This window comes from Gavialis gangeticus, unplaced genomic scaffold (assembly GCF_001723915.1).
Source record: "Gavialis gangeticus isolate Ggan-Ray unplaced genomic scaffold, GavGan_comp1, whole genome shotgun sequence".
NCBI classification, from domain to species: domain Eukaryota; kingdom Metazoa; phylum Chordata; order Crocodylia; family Gavialidae; genus Gavialis; species Gavialis gangeticus.
The window spans coordinates 29,698,142-29,706,701 of record NW_017729004.1 but is presented as its reverse complement, the minus strand read 5'-3'; the positions used below and the strand labels follow the sequence as shown (position 1 = coordinate 29,706,701).

At 39.5% G+C, this 8,560-nt stretch overlaps 1 long non-coding RNA gene across 1 annotated transcript in view; it reads left to right on the top strand.

Annotated features, from left to right (window-relative positions):
• LOC109291264 overlaps positions 1 to 4,592 on the top strand; it is a 126,536-nt gene extending 121,944 nt beyond the window's left edge. Inside the window, exon 7 of the long non-coding RNA XR_002095790.1 lies at positions 4,558 to 4,592. This is a non-coding gene — a long non-coding RNA (uncharacterized LOC109291264). The remainder of the gene's footprint in view (positions 1 to 4,557) is intronic.
• The last annotated feature ends 3,968 nt before the right edge of the window (positions 4,593 to 8,560 follow it).

The following is an 8,560-nucleotide window of genomic DNA, read 5'->3' as shown; positions in this document are numbered from 1 at the left end:
CAAGTGACACATGGCCTCCAAAGTAAGAGGCAACCCTATTTAAAACCAACCAAACAAAACAAAGCATATATGTGTACTGTTCTATATACACAAGATGCTCCTCCTTTCCATTTGTTTTTGTGAGGATAAACTTTTGTTGGGGCAGGGAAGTGACATTTTGTATGAGTTGGTACTAATATTTTCCCCTGTGTAGCCACTATAAATTTTATATCATTTACAGTTTTGTTAAGTCCCGTGCACACCTATGATGTTATGTTAATAAAAATATATCAGTTTTGTATACATTTCCTTAGTACTTCTTGATTTCCCCCTCTTACTTTCTAATAACAAAAAGCCAAAGTTGTCTGTTGTGTTTATAGTAGCTAAAATTATTTTTCCTGATGTAACACTGTATTATGATCTTCATTAGGGAATTTCTGAAGTGCAGCAGTCATTAGTATTTGAAGGAAAAATATATCTCAAATAGCTAATTGAATACAGTAGGTTAGATGTTTTTCTTACTTATGCAGGTGTAAATCCTCTAGAATCACTGGAGTCACAGCAATGTGTGATTGAGACCTGGTGTAAGTGTGAAAGGAGAATCATGCCTACTGAGCATTAAAATGATGACTAATACACAAGGGACTAATTTAGACGGAACACTTAATCATGGCTTCCTGTAACTGGGCCACTGTTTGAAACATATAATTACAGATCAGTAATTGTAGATAAGAGTACACTGGAAAACTGAGGACATTCAAATAGGAATCATTGCCCCAACTCTTTAAATGTAGGTTTAAGGAAATGAATAATATCCTTGAGTAATCCTGTTTCATTTTAAGGTCTTTCCTTCCTTCCCCCTCACCTTCACTTAGTTAAGTCTGCTTTTGATAATTACAAAAAGATTCTGAATCAATTAGGAACACTCCACTCTTATTCTTCTTAAAGTTGGAGATGGCATGTGATCTTTCCATTTGTGGTAGGAAATTCCCAAGTTTTCTGTAGGTACCTGTTTATACTCTACCCCTTACATATCCTAATCTGTTGTGTCTGAACTTCAGCAGTTCCCAGCCTCCAGTACACTGATAATTCAATCCTCTGTGACTGGCTTTCTACTTCTTGTCCATGCCATTATTTGTTAAAATATGGACAACACAAATTACACAAATCATTATTACTATGATGAACTTGGCTCTATCTTACACGTTGTCAGGGGTGATGCTAGTGTTTGGATAGCCAATTTATATTTAGGACCAGCTATTCTAATCTTATTTCCATCCGTATAGTTAGTTCTATCATGATCATCACTGTAGCAATTAAAAGCTTCCTATCTATCACATATGGTTCACTGGTGTTTTGTGTGTGACATTCTCATAGCTATGTGTTTATGTTAAAGACAAGGTTTATAGTTTGATCTTAGAGCAGAAAGTAGTGAGGTTTGTGGTGGTTCTTAGTTTCTGTAGAGTAAATATCCCGAAGAATTTGTGGGGGGCCAGGCCAAGCCCATCTTCTGCACAATTGACCTTTACCCTTATAATAGGAAGTCTCATCATATGAGATGAGTGAAGGCTTTGACCATGATCTGTATCTATGCATGACTTTCAGCCCAGGCCATTTGGCACCTTGAAGATAAGAACTGAAACCTTTAACATGTATCAATATTCTACAGAAAGTCAGTGTAGGGAGCAGATGGTGGGCCTGATATTCCCCTGGTAGTTTGAGTTACTATGAAGGCATATGGCCATATTCTGAAATGGTCAGAGTTGCCTACGGACTGAAGGCTTCATACCCAGATACAATACATTCCTATAATCTAGCTGAGGAAGCAAAAATAATTGATGTCAGGTCATTGTTCACCAGGATAGGATGGAGTCTCTTAGCCAGCTGGGTTCTGTTAAAAAGAATGACACATGAATGTAAGGGATTAACACCAGTAAGAAACACACACGTAGTCCTAATACTATAGACTGAATCAACCAGTTGTGGTATGTTCCTTCAACCAAAGGAGATGGTGCCAGGGATTCAAACTCATCATGTCTGTCTTCTGCTCTTTATCCATAAGTGGTGACAGAATTCAGTGGAAGAACTCAGGTAAGCAGAAACTGGCCATCAACCTGTAAGGAAAAAAATTCACATTGTACAATTGGGTCCAACTCCTTAAACAGGTCATGTGAAGTGAGGATGGCTTGGCACCCACGTATTAGATCTTTACCCAGCTTTGTATTTTCAGCTGCATGCACTGCACAGTTAATTAACTGACGTATCTGCCTTCAGGAGAGATTATGGAAATGCTATCAGACATAAAGGGATAATGAGTCTGAACAGGTGTAAGAGATTAGATATAGCTGAGAATAACAAGTGTATGGGGGAAAGTACTGACATTTATTATATTCAGTCTTTCCTTGGGAGATAAGACAGAGAAGAAAACCCTTTCCTCGGGAGAGGGTTTTAAAAATATGGTTTGGAGTACAATTTATTCTTTTCATAATTAGCAGCCCTTGAACGATTACATAAGGCGGCAAGTGCGCTTGTGATTAACTGAGTACCTGTATACCATACCACTCACTCATGTGGGGCAACCTGTACCTTTTGCAGCTTCATAGAAGGTTAAGTCAGCAACATGTCAACCCAGGTTAAACTGCTAACTGGCACAGTGTTTTTACTGGAAGAACTTGCCCCCCTGGCTTGGAGTCATGATGGAATGCTACGTTCTTGCAATCAGCATTGCTCTCACCCGTCTGTTAGACACAGTCGTCTCTAAGCAACCCTCCTCCTGGCCTGTAATGTTGTGTTTACCCAGCAGCTAGGTGGACAGGCTTCTTTCTGTCTCAGCCTTCTGTCACTGGCCAGTGAATTCAGACATGTTTCATCAGACAGTGGAAAAAAAATAGATGTATGACCTGGATATATGCAACAAAAACCTGGACCTGGGCTTGGAATTGGTTTCCAAGCTTAACCTCAGTTTTTTGAGATGTTCAGAACAGAGGGTTTAGTTTGTTATAGAGAACTGGCCTAATTACAACTAGATCCAGACCAAAGTCCAGAAATTCTGCTAAGGTTCAAGAGGTGTTTGGATTTGGGACCTTGGTGTCCTTACGCATCTGGCAGTCTGCATGGTAAGGCTGCCCCACAGCAGCAGAGCTCAGGCTTCCCAGCAGCCAGCCATGTGAGTTAGCAAGAGGCAAAGTTTCTGGCAGAAACTGGCTGCAGTTGGCAGTAATTGGTTGAAAGGGATGTTGCTGGGGTGGGGGGAAAATGTTCAGTGAATGGGTGTTTTCCAATGTAAGAACATGTCACTGGAACATTTCATGGTCCTTTTAACAAGAGTGAAGGGAATTTCCCAGTTTCATGATAAGGAACCTGCACAGGAACCTGATGTTCTTTGGAGAACAGACCACAAATATATTATGGGATTTTAATACCAGTAAGTGTGATGAGGTGACCAGTGTCTAGGAAAACAATAAAACAGAATGAAAGATCTTACAAAAAACAAGACCAGAGGGGCCTGTTTTATAAATTGCAGAGAAAAGTCAGCCAAATGCAATCAGAACTTTTGGTCAAGGTCTAATAGTTGTCAAGAGAAAGGGGAAAATGATATTATAAATCAATATTTTTGAAAAAAGATAAGATTTCTGTTTATACAGACGAGGGTGTAAGTCTCAATTGAATAGTCTTTGTTTGCCCTCACAGAGCCCTTGATAAGTTCATATACAAACAACCCTGGCAAGTGGTGCCAGACTGACCAGGCCTATCCCCGTCCAGGTGTAAGTGAACACATAATTTTGCAAGTAAGCACATAGAATTACAGCCCTATCTCTGGACCTTAATTGCCTGATGGAAAATAAACACTCAGGGCTACATGATCCCCTCCTCCCCTACATTGCTAGAATAACACAAATCAAGACGATCTGTGATAAAGCAGGTTTTAATGAAAGAAGGTTGTGTTTCTTCTTAAATCCCTGTGAGTCTTGGATTTAGTTAGAGAGAGAAAGGTAAAGTAAGCTGAGCTTGAGAAGTGTGAAAATTAAAAATTCCCAAACCTTTTTAGATCTGACCTAGACCCCAATCCTACAAAGGTCCTGAGATATTTTGCAAGATGCTAACCTCAGCAACCAGTAAGTGCAGTGAGAATTGGGGTGTTCAAAATTTTGCCAGACTGGGCCTTGTGAACTCCAACTTAAAGGGCCTGAGCACCTCTTACTCCTAGGCAGACAAGGTTCTTTGGGTAAATGTGATATCTTTTATTAGACCAACTAAATAATTGGAAAAATTATTCTCTGTAAGCTTTTGGGTACAAACACACAGCTTCATCTGACAAAGGGTGTTTGTTACCTGAAAGCTTGCAAAGAACAATTTCTCCAACTACTTAGCTGGTCTAATAAAAAATTTTCACATTTACTCAAGGAACCTTATTTGCCTATGTGCTTAGGCAACATGGCTACAACCAACATTTTTTAATCCTATTAAATTTAGTGAGAGTTGTTAGCCACTCCTTGTTAGGAACCAGCCCAGAATGTGAGTACGGATGTTGTAGTTGAACTTGGCTGTTAATCCGAATTTACACTTCATTGTGTGTAGCATCTGCATGTTTCAGAAGGCTGTACAGAGTTAAATGAAAAATGAAGCCTTGCACTTATGAGGTGAGTAACTGTTACCATTGCTGCTGTAGACAGCTGAGATGCAGAGCATTTGCAATTTGGGACCTGAACAAGAAAACTAGGATCACTGGATAGTAATATTCTGTCTACTAGACCAAAGTGCCAACAGAGAGCCATTTTATTTGTTTATAGTGGTGTCAGCCACAGACCTACAAAGATCATGCCAGACCTCCCTTCTCTTACCCCATCAAACTAATGAGATACTTTAAATATCATGATGTTTAAACCAAAGCATTACTTGGGGACTACCAGCTGATGTTTGAGCCTTCAGGAAAAATCCCCTTCTCCCTTTTTGGTTATCCTAATTATGTATGGAAAATTCAAAATTAAATACACAGCTAGCAAGAGTTTTGCTATGGGACTCCACTGAGTTGCTCCTTTAGAAGGCGATCATTCTTCCCCTTCTCACCTGACTGCCATTTCATTCTCCTGCCTCTCTCTCTTTCCTCTCAGCTTTTCACCATTCAGTATTCATCTCTAAATCTCTTACTCTTAGTTAGATTCCCTTAGTGTCCCTGTTTCTCTGGACACTTCTATTGCATCTCTAATGTTTGGCCATCTTCTAGGGTTGGCTGAGAAAGTTGCTGGGATTCTCCCTCTCTTGTCAACCAATCAGTTTAAAATTATTCTGTTAGCAATTCCTCTTTCCTCCAGTGAGACCCCCCAGGGAGTTTGTGCAAAAGGAGCCTTGGAGAGTGTGTAGTGAGAGAGAAACTGGCTGGACAGAAAAAAAAGATAAAGGTAGTCTAGTCTGTGTGTGAGGTAGCAGGGGAAGAGGGAGAACTTACTATTAGAGCTGGGAAAGGAAAAGTTCCTATGGAGCAAAGGGTCCTGCCTAGCCCATGACATACAAGAGAAATACAGGGCTAGGATGCGAAAAGGAGGAATGCTACAAACAGCACATCCCTGGATGCACCTCTGTGGAGACAATGTATTACTGCAGCTGCTGAGAACATTTATCATATCCTTGACCTGGATAATATAAGGACACTTACCCTTTAAAACCATACGTATAGATATGACATTTGATTTCTGTATTATAATAGTACTGATAGTGACTTTTACCTCCTAATCTTGTGGGAGTCATTCAAATAAGATTGTTAATTAAAGATTTTGAGATGATGGTTGTGTGATGCAGAGGGTCTAATTTTCAAACTATAAGTATGCAGTTATTCACACAAAAATGCACATCGAATTGCACCCCTTGTTTTTGTAGGCAATTACTGTACTTCACATGAAAATGGAGTAATTGCAAAAGCAAATGGCCAGTTGCACTCATAGATTAATGCATGTAATTATAGTAATTGTATGCACATGATTATTTGTGCCTAATGTTCAAAGCTAGACTAACCACATTCTTTTTAAAATCTGTAGCACAAGGAATATAACACATGTGCTTGCATGAGAATGGCCATTATTGGTTAATTAAAACTTTGTTCCCTGGAGATGTTAGAGAGCAAAACTCATTGTACATCATATATTCATGTAATTGTATAAATTAGAGACCTGCTTGAATACATACTTCCTAATGATTTCTCAGTGCCCTTTTATTTGGTAGTTACAAATGATACAAACTCGCCTACGGAGTAACAATGCTGTCTCTCTTGATGCCTCCTGAAGTGTACAATATCCCTAGCTACCATCTTTCAATTGCTGTCAGCAGGCAGCTGACCAGGGAAACCTTACTTGGCAAATGTGAACAACTGGAGAACTTTTGTCTGCAGGATTGATGGAATCAACTTCAATTTACTGACAGCAGTAACAGTGTTGCTCCCTCATTGAATAGAGGTAGTTTGAAGCTCCGTGTAATTAAAAATGACTAGGTAAACCACCCATTTCCAAGTTACAAGTGTGAGGCTTAGGAAGGGAGATGTGTTTGCAGTAATTTTCTTGAAAAGTTGGGAAATAACAGGAGAAAAGAGGCTTTGACTGACTTGCATAACAACAAGAGTTAATATGTGGCAAAAGGCGGACTCATTAGTCAACATTACTGTATTCGATTTTCTCTGCTGGAAGGGAAGCACCAGCAATCCAGCTGTTCATTTGTGTGTAAGATGTTTGGAAGCTAAAACTGTAATGAAATATTTAAACTTAAGATAACTTTAGGGAGGAGAATATTTGTTAGGAAACTGGGGGCCAAGGTCATTGAGATAAGCTGGTCTGAAGGAATGGCAAAGGCCTTTGTTACAAGATGGGATAGGATAAAATATTAACAATGTAAGGCATTCTGGGACTAGGAAGAGGATTCTAGCCTGCGCTGGTGTGAGCCATGTTCAGGCATCCAGTTGTTTTTGGAAGCCAGATTGATGAGTTTAGGAAATTCCCTCTTCCTTCCTTTTCTTGGTCACCTGGGTTTAAAACGGGTTAGCCGTCAATGCCAATGACAGAGCAAATGCATCTTTGGGGGATTTATTTTATAACGATTTTACCAATTTATTACTAGCTTAAGAATTATCAGAACTATGACAGTTGAGTAGTGGATGAAATTCAGCTAAAGTGGCTAGTTTATTTCCCACTGGTATTTCTAGGTATGTGTTGGTCAGTTGGATACTTTCTCTCTTCTTCAGCAGAAGGCAAAGGTAAACCTGGTAGCTCTGTGAGACCTGGTGCTCTGGCTTTTGCTGGGTATGAAAAAGCCTCTTTTTCATTTCTAGTCTCTGTGAATTTGTCTTTCTCAGTCCCCTGAATTCAAGTGAGTCTAAGCAACTCCAGAGGAACCTAAAAGTCAAAAAACAAAGCAAAACACAACCATCAAGTTTATCTCAGTTGTATAATAGGATTATGCTAAAGACAAGCATTACATTTGGATATGTAACCATCAGTTTAGTGGGCAACTTTGAATGTATTTTCAGTTTGAAATGAAGCCTGAAACAAGGTGTTTTCACATGGGATACAGTTTCATTATGAGGTGGGAGGGGCTAAATTTTCAACAGTGCCTGTGTAACCAAGGGTACAATAAAGAGAAAGCAGACTCAAACACATTGGCATGAAGGGAAATATGGTTAAAAAACCTTTGAAATTTCATGACATTTCTGTACAGGTGTGGTGGGCAGCTTGCCACCAGGTCTGTACAGGATGAAATTGGTACAAGTGATCAGAAACTGGTTCAAATCTGTAACACAACAAAAGTTCAGTGCATGTAAGCCACTTCCAAAATGACCAAAATGAGTTTAATATAAACCTGATTGGCTGTAATATCAGATTTACTGATTTAGGTTCAATCCATTTATTGAACTTCTGTCCCAGATGTCCCCCAGATTCAAGTTAACTCACAGTCCCCCAGCATCCCAGGATGCTTTGCACCTTTCCCACAAACCCCTTCCCCCTTGCAGGGTGGGTGGGCTAGCCTTGGCCCAGGCTGTCTGCTCCAGCCAAGCAGGGAGGCATGCTTTAGTGCCCCTGGCTTCTGGCCTCAGCCACTGCAGGCATGTGGCCACAGTTCTGGAATCAAGAGTGAATGTCTGGTCACTTGCTTATCTGTTATAAGTCTATGCAGCTTAGACTAACCTGCAAAGATTGACTTGATTCAGCTTCAAGCTTTTTACTATCTGTACTAGGATTTATGTGTAATTTCTGTCCCTGCCTAAACCTAAAGCCTGCTTCCCAGTGTAGCAAAACCCCCAGTTTTTCTTTTTTTTTTAATTTATTTTAAAATGCATTCCCTCCCCTTCCCCAACCATTTCTGACTTTTTCTCTCCCCCTTTATTCCCTATATATAAGTGTAAGTGAGCTCAGACTTAGGATAAGCTTTAACATTTTTATTTTGGTAGCTTGTTTTTGGTTTTGGATATCCAGTATTTTATATTGCATAATTATTAGGTTTGTGTTGATTTTTACTGTTGTATATTGTATTATTATAATTTCTGTATTGATTTTTATTGTTTCAATTGGATATTGTATGGTTTAGGCCTGTGTTTGTAAAT